This window comes from Hemibagrus wyckioides, linkage group LG19, assembly GCF_019097595.1.
Source record: "Hemibagrus wyckioides isolate EC202008001 linkage group LG19, SWU_Hwy_1.0, whole genome shotgun sequence".
NCBI classification, from domain to species: domain Eukaryota; kingdom Metazoa; phylum Chordata; class Actinopteri; order Siluriformes; family Bagridae; genus Hemibagrus; species Hemibagrus wyckioides.
Genome location: NC_080728.1, coordinates 10,580,671 through 10,595,870, shown reverse-complemented (window position 1 = coordinate 10,595,870; position 15,200 = coordinate 10,580,671). Strand labels below are relative to the sequence as shown.

Genomic DNA, 15,200 nt, shown 5'->3' with positions numbered 1-15,200 from the left:
AGTATACACACATACAAACATACAAACTTAGGAACTACAAGGATTATGTACAGAGGCAGCAGTAATGTCTAACACACAAAGGTGAATTTCATTAAGAGGAGGCAAACTGGGACAAAGTAGTCAGGACAAGCCAGAAGGGCTTTGTCCCCTCTGCTATGTCTACTCTAATTAAGCTATATTCAAGTGCCCTTCTTTACAATTTCCCCTTCTCAAAGCATTATAAATGTGAACCTTCTGTCAATTGTGCATAACAGCAATGTGGTGCTTACATTTTGATAATTTTCAACAACTGAATTGGAGCTCAAAGCCTGCAAATATTTACACGTTTGAATTTCTGATTACATTTTGCTGTGTGAGATTGTGCATAAAGCATCAAATTAAGTACATACTTGAATATTTTCCCCAAATGGTAATCATTTTTAAAACTGATTACACTTACTGCTTGAATGTGGCATTATTTTTTTTTCCAGTAACACAGTACAAGTTCATCACTGACATATCTGATATATTTAGTTCTCCAAACATCTTGGAGAACTAAACACAGATCTTCTGTGGATGTAGATTGCCTCTTTATGTATCCCACACAGACCCAATGATGTGAGGTCAAACCATCACTTTTAGGATTCCTTGTTCTTCTCTACACTGTAGATAGTTTTTACTGACATTGTCTGTATGCTTGGGGTCATTGTCATTCTGCAGAATAAATTTGGGGCCAAACAGACACCTCCTGATGGTATTGCATAACGGATAAGTATCTGCCTGTATTTCTCAGCATGGAGGACACCATTAATCCTGACCAAATCTTGATCTCCATTTGCAGAAATGCATCCTCAAACCTGCTAGGAACCTCCACCATGCTTCACTGTTGCCTACAGTCATTGATTGTTGTACTGCTCTCAAGCCAATCAGCAAACATCCTGCTACAGCCAAATATTACAAATTTTGACACAGCAGTCCAGAGTACCTGCTGCCATTTTTTTGTTTTTGTGCATGGTTGCTTAGCCTTGATTCCACATTGGAGGTATCGCTTTTGGGCTGCAATTCTTCCATGAACATGACTTCTGGCCAGACTTCTCTGGACAGTAGATGGGTGTACCTGGGTCCCACTGGTCTCGGCCAGTTCTTTGTTGATGGCACTGCTGGACATCTTCCGGTCTTGAAGGGAAGTAAGCATGATGTGTCTTTCATCTGCTGCGTTAAGTTTCCTTGGGCAACCACTGTGCCTAGAGTCCTCAGCATTGCCTGTTTCTTCTTCAGTATAGCTTGAACAGCACATCTTGAGACCCCAGTCTGCTTTAAAATCTTTGCCTGGGAGAGACCTTGCTGATGCAGTATAAGTACCATGTGTCTTGTTGCTGTGCTCAGTCTTGCCATGGTACATGGTGTTTTCCACAACCTCACCTTAGTAGCAGAGTTCAGCTGTTTCTCGCCCAGTTTTAAGCCTCATACAAAGCTGTTTCAGTTTCAGTCAATGACTGTGTTTCAGCCTACATATGAAAATGATGATCATTAGCACATGCTTGGTATAATTGGTAAATCATACACCTGACTCTGATCCTACAAAATCCCTGCAAGTGTAAAAAGTGTGCAAGATGCTGGTTTGAAACAAAAGAGTAGTCACACCTAATATTGATTTGATTTAGATTTTACTTCTGTTTGCTTACTTTGCATTTTGTAAATTTAAATAAACATAAACAAATCTTTTTTTTTTTCACACCTGCCAAACTTTTGCACAGTACTGTATATATAACAGTACTGTGCAAAAGTTTGAGGAGAGGTGAAAAACAAAAACAAAACAACAACAGCAACAACTACAGCTCCAGGGTCTCCAGTTCGAGGTCTCCGGGTTACTCTGGTGAGTTCCTTCTGCATCCCAAACACTATATGTTAAAAAATGATAGTGTTCATATTACCACTTCGTTCGTGCCCTGTGTTCCCGAGATAGACTGTGGATTCACCATGACCCTGACCAGGAATGAATGAACAACTGACTGAATAAATATTTTAAAGACATTTACAAATTCAGGTTATTGAATACTAATTCTGTTTGCTTTAAGGCACATTAAAGTTGATTTGCTATTTTGGAATAACCCACAAATATTACATAGTCTGAAACCAAATACTAGAAAGATAAATATTCCACAAGTTCCTATGTTGTGAATGAGAGTGTGGTTTTGTGACAGCAGTCCGATCCGAAGGGCTGTACCGTGTTTTACCGAGCGCGCAGTGGCGCGGTGAGGATTGGATCCTCCATGCTTTACATTACCGGGAGGATGCTGGGAGGATGAAGGCGCTGTTGTGTTCAGGCAAACAGCACATGCAGCCGGCGATTTCTGCCGGTCAGACCAAGCCTCTGATGATGATCAATGAATAAGGAAGCGTTATGCCGAGCAGAAATATCGCACTTGACTAATTTCTGGCTCTGTGGACGAATCAGGATTCGACCTCAGTCTTTAAAATGAACACACACACGCTTTCAGTGTTGGGACTGTGAATGACAAGCGGAACGAGAGCGGAATTTCAATGATCGCATTTCTTGCTTTAATGCGGAATTTGTGCAACTTTGTCGCCGATGTGTTTTGATCTGTCAGCGTGTGTTTGAGAGACGTTCAGCAGTATGAAAAGCAGTATGGCACGGATATAGCTTTATTTAACACCGCTGGTCACTGAAACAGCGTCCTGATTGTGTCCTGATGCTGTAACGTGTAAAGAGATTAAATCGTTAGACTTGTTTATCTAGGCTAATCGAGTTCATTGTCCTGATAAACACGTCCGGAAAGTCTCGCAGTGGCTGATACATGACTGTAGGGAAGTTAGGAGAACTCTGCCAGGTCTTCATTATTATTATTATTATTATTATTATTATTATTATTATTTGTTTGACTATCCAGGATGGCGGATGTAGCTGATGTCAAATAAGACATGTGTGGTTTTGAAGGCGTCTTCTGAACTTACTCGGATCTCGCCTCCTAAAGACAACATTTTCAAGCTGGAAATCGCTCTGGAAAACATTCTGGGTTGGACGAGACGATGTTGTAGTTTTTTTCAATGGTCAAGAGCGAGTCATAATCCGATCTCTTCATAAATAGGTTTAAATGTGAAGATTTAGAAGAAGAAGAAGAAGAAGAAGAAGAAGTGAAATGTGAGCCAATTCCTGGCTCTCTAGTGTCAGATGGGCATCGCCTAAGTGTGAACACGGCCGCATTTATTGGCGATTATAGACCAAAGGACTTTTAAGAACTGAACAACAAACATTTAACGACTCTGTCTCTTTTAAAGTGCACACACTGTGCGATCTACGGTGGAAATCACGGGGCATCACACACAGCATAAAGGCAACACGCAGAAGACCTGGAACACAACGATCATCTTTAACAGGGTGTAAAGAGTGGTAAAGGTTTTCCTACGATCTTGGTCGTTTATCTGGGACTTGACCACCAGGGCTACAGGGTTATGGTGTGTATTTAGCCCTATGAGAGGTCTTTTTGCTAGAACTGCACCGTGGACGGAAACCCCGACGCGTCGCCCGTCCGCGCGCTGAAGCGGAGCTGTCCACCAACGCGGGTTCTGACGCAGAGATTCACACTTTACTGACAAGCTAAACACACACACACACACACACACACACACGTCCGTCCGTCCCGAAGGTTTGCCGAGACTGCCAAACGGAGCGTGTCAGCTCTCAAGGTAAACAGAGTTTTACTGTACTGTACCCTATTGCTAAACCGAACTGAAAATATTTCTATCCGATGAAGCAAAGCTTTATGTGGAGTCTCTCTCTCTCTCTCTCTCTCTCTCTCTCACACACACACACACATACACACACACACACACACACACAGCACACACACACAAACAAACAAAGGTATATACAGTATATGCAGAGATTTAAAGCAAATTAAATAGCACAGTTCATAGGTCTTCAGAAAGATATTCAAGATGCTTTACAAATAAAAATGTGGTCAAAGAGAGAGAAAAAATACAAATAAAAACAATTAAAATAGAAACGTTAATGTGAAAGTACAAAAGCACAATAGTAAATATATTATTTAAAAAGTTAAAGAAACATACGATGGACTGTAAGTTAGTTGGAACGGGAAAGTTTTAAAATGTCTAATATTGGGGTCTTCTGTGGCTCTGGATTCATCTAAAAGCAGCATGAAAACTAAAAGCTTCTGCTTGAGTAATTTTGGTCTGCAGTGTTGGACTTTCTGCATATCATAGTCTTGCATTTATTTAAGCACAGGAGTACAGACCAACATACAACTATATGTTTTATATAATGACTATGATGCATAATGTACATAATATATCCATCAGAAACAACATGTTTTGTCGTTGACATATCTACTGGGTTTAACATTACACTAATGGATATTTTTAATTGACAATATCTTTTGATGTATATATGTTTTGAAAGTGATGGATAGTATTCAAAAACTGGTTAAAGTGCATTAAAGAAACTTATGTGCATCTTACATATATACAAAATCTATGCTGTTAGGATAGCTTCGTGATTGAAGTAAATTAAGAAGTTTTGAAATTGGTGATTAGGTTCATGTTTTTGTGGCACTTTTCATGGATAACCTCGCTTGAGTTCTTACTTCTTTTCTCACATGACCTTCTTTCCATTGATGCTCATGAAAGAAAATTCAAAGATATATGATGTCTCACACAGAAAGCTACAGGTATCCTAATAGTACTGATATTTTCTAACTTCTCAGTGTATCTTTTAGATGCTGATTTTGGATCCAATCTTGTATTATTAGATTAAAATAATATTCATATGCAGATATACAAAAATGTGTTAGCAATATATTTGTATAAACATGCCTGTATTTTAATACATGTGAAGAATATTACATGGAATGAGCTCAATTGCAAATGTAGGCTTACAACAATTTGGGTGTATGAAAGTCTTTAAAAAAAGTGTGTGCGTGTGTTCAGTTTGACAGTATTTCAATATTTACATAATTACTCAGTTATATATAACTGAGTGCCAACGAAATAGGCCTGTCACTTTAATTTCTTTCCAAAACCTAAAGAAGTCGCAGCTCTTTGCATATATAATAAAAAAGCAAATAAACAAAATTAGCCCTAAGCAGATGTCCAGTATGTCTCCAGAATATTTTATGAATGGTGTCTGATGAATGATAATTTTGTGCCACAGTGAAGATCACATTTCGGCTTGTGAAATAATTGTTGAACTAGTCAGATTTGAGGCAATCCAAAATGATTTTTTGTATAAAATCTGTTCCATGTGAATAATACATAAAACATAATCATAGCCTTATTTCCAGACCCCACTTATCAACAAGACAGCTTGCTGTTCCTTTCAAGTTCAAGATCAGAATGACCAAAACGAGGTCAGCAGCTTTGCATGGGTAATTATGGTGTTTAAGTAGACCTTAAGATGATCCAGTGCCTGTGTGCTTGGTCAAACTGAACATCATCCATATGTTTAAACTTCTCTCTGCTCTTTTCTCCCTCTCCCTGAGAGAAGCACCATGCTCCCTAAAGACTCTATTTGTAGCTGAGGAATTTAATGAATGTTCTATTTCCTTGACCTTATTTCCTCCTCCAGTTGTCATGAGCTCCATGAGCTATTTTCCCACAACCTTTGATTGAATAATAGGCTATTAAGCTGAAATTTTTTTGTGGTGTCATGTCTCAGCTTCAGTTTGACTGTTGTGTTGTCTTGCATGTTCTAACCAAGCTGTGTAGGTTTACTTCAGGCTTCTTCCCACCTTCCAGAAACTATTGTCAATATGTGTGTGTGTGTGTGTGTGCATGGCGGGCTGTGATGTATTGATCCCTTCAAGGATATATTCCCACTTAGTGTATTGGGATGAGCTTCCTATACACTTTGGCCCTGTCCAGGATAAAACTATGACTGAAGATCAATGAATTAATAGTTATATAAATATTAAAGGTAAATTGTGCCACAGACTTTTGGGGAAAAAAGAAAACCACAACTTAGATGTGAAATTCGTTGTAATTTATTCAGATGAAGCAGCTGATAAAATTGTTTTGTGTAACTATGCAGGTTCACACCTCTTTGTCCTGATGATATTTTGTATATGCTGCATTTGAGATTTTGCCTTAGTGTTGCATTTACACAGTGCTGACTCCACTGCACAGGAATAGACTCTTACTTTCTTACTCTCAGACACATGGGCAAGCATTCAAGTACTTGTGTCCCAGTTTTTTTCTTCAGTTGCACTGCATGATTGCCTGCTGTTTTACACTCATGTGGGCCCTGACTCTCCAAATGTGTGTTTAAGTTTCTCTAAGCCTCACACCACAGTGACTCAACACCCAAAGATTAAAACTTTAACCAATAAGTAGGTTTTTCTTCACTTTATCTTACCCTGTTATTAATACTGATACATGTTAACTTTCAGAAACCACACATACAGGATACAGAAAGTCAACACACCCTGTTAAATCATGGCTGATCATTTTTCACCTTTAATGTGATATAGCAACCAAAATTCATTGGAAAAGAATTTTTTACTGACAAAATATTCCAGTTGCATAATTGTGCACACACCATAAACTAATAATTTCTTGAAGCACCTTTTGCTTGTAATACAGTACTTGCCATTTTTGGTGAGTCTACCACTGTAGAACATCTTGGTTTGGCTATTTTATTCCATCATTTCTCACAATAATGCTTCAGGTCTAACAAACTGTGAGGGGATCTGCTGTGGACAGGCCTCTTCAAGTCATTCCACAGGTGTTTGATAGGCTTTAGATTTGTGTTCTGACTGGGCCATTCCAAAACATTGATCATCATCTTCTGAAGCCATTCCCTTGTTGAGATGGCTTTGTGCTTTGGGTTTCACTGGAAGGTAAATTTTTTCTTTAGCTGTCTAAAAGAGCTTTGTGCCAATATAGATTGCCATTTGGAGCTATCTGTGATTCCCTCTGTCTTGACTAGAGCTCTAGTCTCAGCTGAAGAGAAGCAGCCACATTTATACAACCAGGTTTTTGAACATTGTCACAGTAAAGGTGGAGAAATATCTGACATGATTTATCCTCAGTTCATTTTTATATCTCATAAACCTTCATTTTGAACAAGATTTTGTAAACTCTTCAAAACCACTGTATATGCAGTATTCTGTTTTCTTTCTTCCCTTTTTCTTCACCAGTACTCGCATTCTTTTCCACATCTTAGTTATTCAGTAGGTTTACTTGTATTCAGTGCTGTGGAAAAGACCTTGAAGTCTGTGTAGAGCAGAAGATATAAGCAATAAGGGAAGCAATTGTAGCTAAATAAATTCAATGCAGGCACAGTAGGCACTCACATTTTAATCTAACTGTGACCCCACATGAGTCACTCAGAGAACTGAGGAGTCAAGGTACACACACTGCATGACTCAGTCTCAGCAGAACACTTACTTTCTATGTGGCTTTATTCATGATGAAATCTTATCACACAAGCTATTTCACACAACGTCATTCAAGGGTAACTTTGTACAGTAGTCTTCTTAGTACAGGAACTGAATACACTAAAATATACAGTTTTATCTCGATAATATAGAACTTTCTTTCTGTAATGGACTTGCATAACTTTGACCTGCCATTTACCAAGGTGAGGACCTGTTGGTGCAGTGCAGTAGCATTGCTACTTAGAGCTCCACAGTCTTGGGTTTGATCCTGAACTTGAGTTACTGTGTGGCATTTAGCTTGTTCTATCTTGTGAACATTTGGGTATCCCGTGGGTTCTCCAGTATCCTCACACCTCTTAAAACATGATAGATGATGTGGGTGGATTGTCCTGAAATGAGCTGGTACACCATCAAGGATTTCCTTGCACCCCGTGATCCTGTGATGGGTTTTAGATCCAATGTGAGCTTGACCAGAATGTAGTGCTTACTGAAGATCAATGAGTGAGTCAATGAATCAGTAAATGAAGTCATGGTTGCAGGTTCTGTTCAATCAAATCTTCCTTGCACATTTGAATTCATTGATAATTTTCAGGTGATTGTGTTAAAATAATTGTATTTTGATCACATTTTAATATCTAATATCAAATACTATTGACTGTTCAGTTTATGAGAGAAGTTAACTGGTTAGCATTAGATATTGGCTTTTTAGATGTTGGTACATCTAGCTTCACTTCTCACATTTAACTAACTATCTATCTATCTATCTATCTATCTATCTATCTATCTATCTATCTATCTATCTATCTATCTATCTATCTATCTATCTATCTATCTATCTATCTATCTATCCATCCATCCATCCATCCATCCATCCATCCATCCATCCATCCATCCATCCACCCATCCCTTCCTCCCTCCACCTTTTTTAATTGAGTATTTGTGGGTGATTATTACATATTTAAAAGATCTGACTAATACATTACAATTGTCTTGCTCTGGTAAAGATTTTATACATTTAAAAGAGCATTGGCTTATAATGTACAATGTAAAAAAGGCTGCTTTCTCTTGATTTAAATGCAGTATAGCGATCCTGATAAAGCAGTTCTGGGAGATGAATGATTGAAATGTATCATTTTAGATAAGCACAAAGAATGAATTCAAAATGGAACAAAATCCACAAAGGCTGTATGAAAAATGGGTTCTGTTTTTTCCCTCTAGTTGGGTGAATGAGTCAGATGTGTCTGATGTCATGTTGCCAGTGGGGCATTCAGTGTCACAAATCTAATTTCTCCATGCGTGTGACCTTTCAACAAATCACAGTTCAGAGTGTCTGGATGGTAGCAACAACTGTGAGTTCAGGTTTTGGCCATTTTCTCTTTCCCTGTTAGGTGAAGACGGATTTCGATCTTGCTTATTTTTCTCTGCTGTATAATCATGATATCAGACTTTTGTCTATAGCATGGAAAGCTAACCAGTGCAAGCAGATCAGTATGTTTGAAAACCGCTAAAACACACCTTATGGTAAAACAGCTAGCACTTTGTGAGGTAAGCATAAGCAATGTGGCTAATATATAACTGCTGTAAGCAGGGGCTAGGGCTAGGAGACAATTTCATCCATTCTGCCAAATTAGGGTCATTTTCTCACAGGGAAACTTCATCAGTTTCTTCCAGCAATTTCTTTGATTGTGAATGAGTATGTTCACTGGCATGGTTTCTTAAATTTGTTAGAGTTGGAGCTGAATGATCTTGCATAGGTTAACTCCTTAGAACTCCTGGTATATGGTGACACTGTGTAGATTTTTCAACTGAAGTGAAGATAACAAAATCCCTCCTTTTTAGAAACTTTCTTTATCCGTTTATATGTTTCTCCTTTTCTTTTAAACCGATTTATTTCATTTGTTCTGACTGTATTTTTCTTCTGTTTCTATCATGACTAACACACTCTTCTCACCCTAGTGGCTAATTGATAAGCATTTTTTTTTTATCAGTGCTGTAAGCACTGCTTCATTTTTATGTCGCATATAAATATCAAAGGCTCTTATAGAACATAATATAACATTTATTTTGTTCAACAAAAATTGTGGACTCATATTTCAGCCAGCATGTGTAAGTGTACATTATTAAGATGATGCAAAATGAGATGGGTCATTCACCGGGTGTGTGCGCTTCAGATGTGTAATGTGCTAATATTTTTTTATTAAGGAGTCAAGTAGACCTATGTGTCATTTCCAAGAGAACGATTTGCATAAGTGGAATGAGTTTTAATGTGGCATTTGATAGCCTATAAATCATAATGGGCTCTGCTGTTGCTGTGGCTCACTGCACTGTAATATGACTACAAATTGATTAGTTTGTTCCATCACCACACTTGGTTTCCCTTTATCACTCAGGTACAGTTATGAGGAAAAGTCTTTGTAATCCTTGAGCAGGAACTCAAAGTGAAAGTCAAATTTTCCTACAGTGGAATTTAGTGAAAATCAAGAACCTTATAGAGTACATTTCAAGGATTTTTACAACAGTATGAACGTGAATGATCAAATATAATACAGATGTAAATTTTACCTCATTGTAAATCACATCTTTCAAAACTTGAAGCAACTTTATAATGTTTATGTTGAAAGCACTCTGGATTCTTGTAGAACCTGCTAAGATCAAGAATCTGATATCCTTATATATTATCCTTATAGCTAATGCCATCAAGAGAACGTTTTTGTCCAGACACAAAAGGCAAACTCTGTAAGAAGTAATATTATGAAACAATGACATGCTAAACGTTTTCTACTAAATGTTATTTAATCTGCTTATAATAGACAAATGAAGCTGCCTCTGGTCTTTTGTTAAATAATATGCACATCTAAACCTCTAAAACACAACAAATCATTACCTGAAAATTTAAATCTTTAGACTTCCAAGTAGCTGTGTGAATCCTGCTCTTGGAAATGGCTCAATTTCTGCACAACCAGCTCCTTAAGTATGACCCTAATCTTGTAAAGGGGTGGGATATATTAGGCAGAAAGTGAACAAAGTTGTTGTGTTAGAAGCAGGAAAATGGACAAGCATAAGGATCTGAGCCATTTTGAAAAGGGCCAAACTGACTAAGCAATTGGGTAAGGGCATCTCTACAACATCAGATCTTGTGTTGTGTTCCTGGTATGCAATATTTAGCACCTAACAAAAGTGGTCCAAGGACAACTTGTAAATCAGCAACAAGACACTGAGCGCTCAAGGCTCAGCAATGCGCATGGGGATCAAAGGCTAACCCGTCTGGTCCGATCCCATATAAGAGCTACTGTGACACAAATTGCTTGAAAAGTTCATGCTGGCAATGATGGAAAGGTGTCAGAAGACACAGTGTATAGCAGCATGCTGTGTATGGGGCTGCATAACAACAGACCAGTCAGAGTGCCCATGCTGAGCCCTGTCCACTGTTGAAAGTGCCTACAATGAGCCCGCGAGCATCAGTTCTATAGCATGAAAGATGGTGGCCTGGTCTGATGAATCACAGTCTTTTACATAATGTGGATGGGCATGGCAGCAGGATGCAAGCCAGCAGAGACAGTGTGATACTCTGGACAATGAATGTTATATCATGTATATCATGCCCTTATTGATAATAATAGGAAGAAGAAGAAGAAGAGCAACAACAGCAACAACAACAAGAAAAAGAAAAAAAAGAGTTTAATATATCTAGAGGCTTTCTCACACCCAAGAATATTGAAAATTACCACAAAAAACCCCCACAAATCCAGATCTCTTTTCAGTGGCATAGCTGCTCATAATCCCACTGAAGGCCTACACAGGTATGTCCACACAACATGCATAGCTGCAATGCCACCAGGCAACAATTCTTGGAACACTGTGCCATGGATCCACAAACTGATTACAGGCACCTCACCCCACAGAGCACTAAGCAGTCTTAAACCCATTCAGAATGATCATACAAAGTCTAGACCATTGACAAGAGCAACAGGCACGCTGTAATACATAAAGAACTGGTGGACACAATCACGCATGGTGGATCAAGGCCTGGGGAAACCTGCCTCTCTAAATTGGGTCTGGAGCTCCGCCACCACTGGTACCCAGCGGAAAAAGGGACAGAAACAGAAAAGCATTAAAACAGAAATCAAATACACAAACACAGAAAAAAAAAATGAAAAGAAAATGCTTCATGTTGTAAAAAGAAAATTAGAATAAAAATTATAATCACAAAAATGAAGTGAAAGCTAAGAAGTTCACAATAGATTTATTTTGTCCTCACAAGGCTAGACAAGCTTTTGTGTTGTGTTTTGTGTGTGTGTGTGTGTGTGTGTGTGTGTGTATGTGTGTGTGTATGTGTGTGAGAGAGAGATTCAGTGCCAATGCATATTTGATCAGACTTCTGTTGACAGACTGTATGCTATGATGGTGTTGCTAAGGCTTTGTAGACCTTGTTTATAGATAGAGTGACTCTTTATCTCTGTATGACTGACAGATAATATTCCCTTATATCAGGGTTCTACAGATATTACAAATTTAACATATATCATTGTTGTAGCCTCTCTAAGATGGCACACTGGCTCAGGATCTATGATAAATGAGCAACCTTTTTCCTGATTTGGTATTTAGTGGGTGAAGGGCACATATATTTTGTTTTAGCATTCTGAACTTGATTAAAGTTTTGATTAATTCAGACATTTTTATTTGGTAATCAGTCTGTCTCATTTACAGCTTTCACCATTTCAGCGGTAATCTGCCAGAATTTGCTTCTCTTTGCTTTGATTCTGTTGTCTGAAACAGAAGCAGGGGAAATGCAGACTGTTCAACAGATGGCTGAAGGATTTGAAATTAATTTGAATTTTGATGAAGCTCTTTAATTCATTATTTGTTCTGTTTATGTGGATTATGTGCTTCAGGTTTAATAAAAGTTACAGTTCTTACAGTGTGTAGAATCCTTAGTTCAACTTTTCTACAATATTTCTATTCTACTATTTGGAGAATTTTTAAGTAAGAGAATGAGGGAGATGCCAGCGAGGACAGTTAGACAGAGGAAGACGGATTATTTTGCTGTCCTTGCCGATGATATTTTCACACCTATTTCATTTGCTCTGTACCAGCATTTAATATTTTATGACATTTTTCATTTAGTTCAGATGTTTTACATTGCATAAATTTTCACGCCCACCAAATTGTTTGCATACATGAATGTTCATGAATTCGTCATGAATTTGGTAGCATGTCGTTTGATGGACTCTTCTTATCAGTTGCCTCGAGGGTTGTTTTTACTTTGCATGTCAAACATGGAGGAGCATTTTTAATAGAGAAAAGTCAGAATACTACAGTTAATTACCAAACAAAACCCTTTTAATATTGCTAATAAATCTACTTGCACACGTAGGAGTGTTTTAGAGCCATATCTAAAAGCCAGTAGCAAAATATTAGGTCACTAACAATTTAGTATTGGAGGCATGGATTTGTTAGCAGCAGCTTCCACAACACATTCAAACGCTGAAAAGATTAATGTTGAAAATGAAACTTTTTACAATGGTGGTAAACAATTACTATTTAACATGCTTTTGGAATAGAAACAATGCTCACTTGCTCTTTCTCCTTCTAGTTACATTTTAGCCTCATACAGATAGACATCTGCGATTGTCAAATCAATTTGCCTCAATTCTGTTTCCCATTAAGATTGCAAAAAGTTGCAATCTTGCAGTCTGATTTAATGGGTTATCATAATGGGAACCTCACTTCATATTTGCATATGCTACAATATAATGATTGTCTGTTCCAATGAATAATTTTGTAATCCAATAATGGGTTTAAATCACCATGTGTTACACAAACATACACATTCATAGCAAATGAAAACCCACTAATTAATTCCTAACCATCTAGATGTGTGGACATTATTGCAGAGGAAACTTGCAAATAATTTATTACAGTGTCAAATTGTGAAAAGAATTGCATCCAAATAAGACTGTAGTGACCTTTTGAATTGATTTCAGTTGTCACTGTAAGAGCGTGATTGTGCATGAGCTACATTTTCACAAAGTGGTGTGAACACAAATGGGGAGGACATGACAGTGTAGATTATGTTTATGGTAATACCCTGTTTTGTTTCTTGTCCTCTTTAATTCTCATTGAGTTTGTGGTTTTAATAAGGGAACTCTTATATTATGATCCCATACTAGCACTCACCTAATTACTTAAAATATGTGTTTATTTTTCAGCAATTTATACTCTGCACATTGCTAATGTTGCTGTTAGCTAATCTGTAGCATGACAGGCCCTTGTAAATGTATCTGATTTCCATTATCATGTATGAGGTAAACTGTTGAATTTTAAGGGTTTTTTTTTTGCCATTTCTGTGAACTTTTGCCATATCAAAGTTATAGGATACTGCAACAAATGGCTAATCACTTAATAAAGATGCCCATTTTCATTCACAACCTTAGGATATTTTGTATTGAATCAGACCAGTTTTCTGTAAAGTACTATTTTAATATCCTATATTTTATTTTGGGTTGAGTTTTGGGTGGATGAATACCCTAATCCCCTTTATGCCAACAGGATGTTGGTTAAAACATCCTGTAGCATGTTAATGAATGTCTAAGTAAGATAATGGAAAATGAACCACTTTACATCTCTAATCAATATGTTTTCTCTGGACGAGCCAGGCTCAATTTTCCCCAGCATAGCATCAGAGCGTGCTTTTCAGAATAATTGCCTCCGCTTGATGAAGAGATGAGGATGGGGGTGGGGGATTCACAGAATAGGGGTCAGAGAGAGAGAGAAATGGAGAAAGAGAGCCATGGTGAGATGGAGCGAGAGGACTCTCTCATCCTCAGTTACTAGAGAGGAACCTCAGTGGAGGCTCTTCATCACTGAGATTCTCTTTCTGGCCACCTGACAGAACTGCTCTCTGAAGCCAGGAAAGCCACACAGTCTTTCCTTCTATCTACTGTGAAAGAGATTAATAGACTTCTCCAATTACCTCACATGGTGGAAGTGTTGTATTGGAGCAAATGTGACAGGCTTAATATGCTGGTTAGGACACTACAGCACAGCATGACCTACTTATACAGTCTGTGCTGTTTCCATGTGGCCTTGTTTTAGGAGCTAATTAAGCAAAGGGGAGAACCATTCAGTACTCTTAAGAAGGTGATCAGGCTTATAAAGTTACTTGCAAAAAACACAGAATTTATTAGGTTGCTAATAAAGGTAGTTTCCCAGAGACTGGGATCCTTGATTATATTTTTAATGGTTACCTGAAAGGAGACATTCTGATCTTTTTACATCTAGTAGCATGAAAACCTGAATAAAAATTCCAAACCCACAAAGTGCTAAGGTGTGCTGTACACATGTGACAATCCTGTGTCCATTTGGCATTTGGAAGGTGTACTTTACAACCTACCAGTAATTCCTGCAGTTGCACAGCTACCAATATATCCAGCCAATATATTGGTCCATCTTTTCTTTGGATTCTACCAGTAAAATCTTGACATTTGGTTAGACCAGGATGTCTCTACTGCATGCCCAGGTATGTAGAATCCTAGAGAGGTTACTCTAACAGTGTTGCATGACACAAGTACAAAACAGGCAGTGGCAGATACTGGTTAAAAACTTATTCAAATGGACTCATTGAAAGCATTCTCACCCACTGCAGACTGTGACTGTGCCTCTAAGTAAGGCATGTACCACAATACATCACTGCAAGAAGAAGGGTGGAAACAAACCAAAACTCTTTCTGCATATCCAACCCAGAGAAACCAGTGCAGTTCATCTGCTGTGTAGAAGATGCACTAGCAGGCTCCACTGAAGAGCACA

General features: G+C 38.0%; 1 protein-coding gene across 1 annotated transcript in view; it reads left to right on the top strand.

The window, feature by feature from the left end:
- The first annotated feature begins 2,277 nt into the window (after nt 1-2,277).
- LOC131369715 (xylosyl- and glucuronyltransferase LARGE1-like) overlaps nt 2,278-15,200 on the top strand; it is a 44,778-nt gene continuing 31,855 nt past the window's right edge. The window contains exon 1 of the mRNA XM_058416543.1: nt 2,278-3,687. The gene's annotated coding sequence lies outside the window, so the exon portion shown is untranslated. The remainder of the gene's footprint in view (nt 3,688-15,200) is intronic.